Source organism: Dendroctonus ponderosae, unplaced genomic scaffold (assembly GCF_020466585.1).
Source record: "Dendroctonus ponderosae isolate FM_Combo_2020 unplaced genomic scaffold, Dpon_F_20191213v2 Dpon_F_20191213_3, whole genome shotgun sequence".
Taxonomy (NCBI): domain Eukaryota; kingdom Metazoa; phylum Arthropoda; class Insecta; order Coleoptera; family Curculionidae; genus Dendroctonus; species Dendroctonus ponderosae.
The window spans coordinates 1,646,977-1,647,242 of record NW_026018508.1 but is presented as its reverse complement, the minus strand read 5'-3'; positions in this window follow the sequence as shown (position 1 = coordinate 1,647,242).

Here is a 266-nt window from a genome sequence, read left to right as displayed (position 1 = left end):
TTAGGGATGGTTGGTATTTAACACAACCGCTAAAATAACATTGTTACAAACGTGTAACCTGAAACCGTAGTTACAGCTAGCAGATTTAACCGGTTGTTTTTGGAACCGTCTCATAAAACCGAAACAGTTGAGCGCACTTCGAACCAGCTGCAGCCGTTTTCCGATTAAAAGGTTGTTTTTAGAATCATCTCATAAAGCCGTAACGGCGGAGCAAAATATGTATAGTAGCGTGTTGCCTTGATTATTGTGTTTATCACTTTTCGATT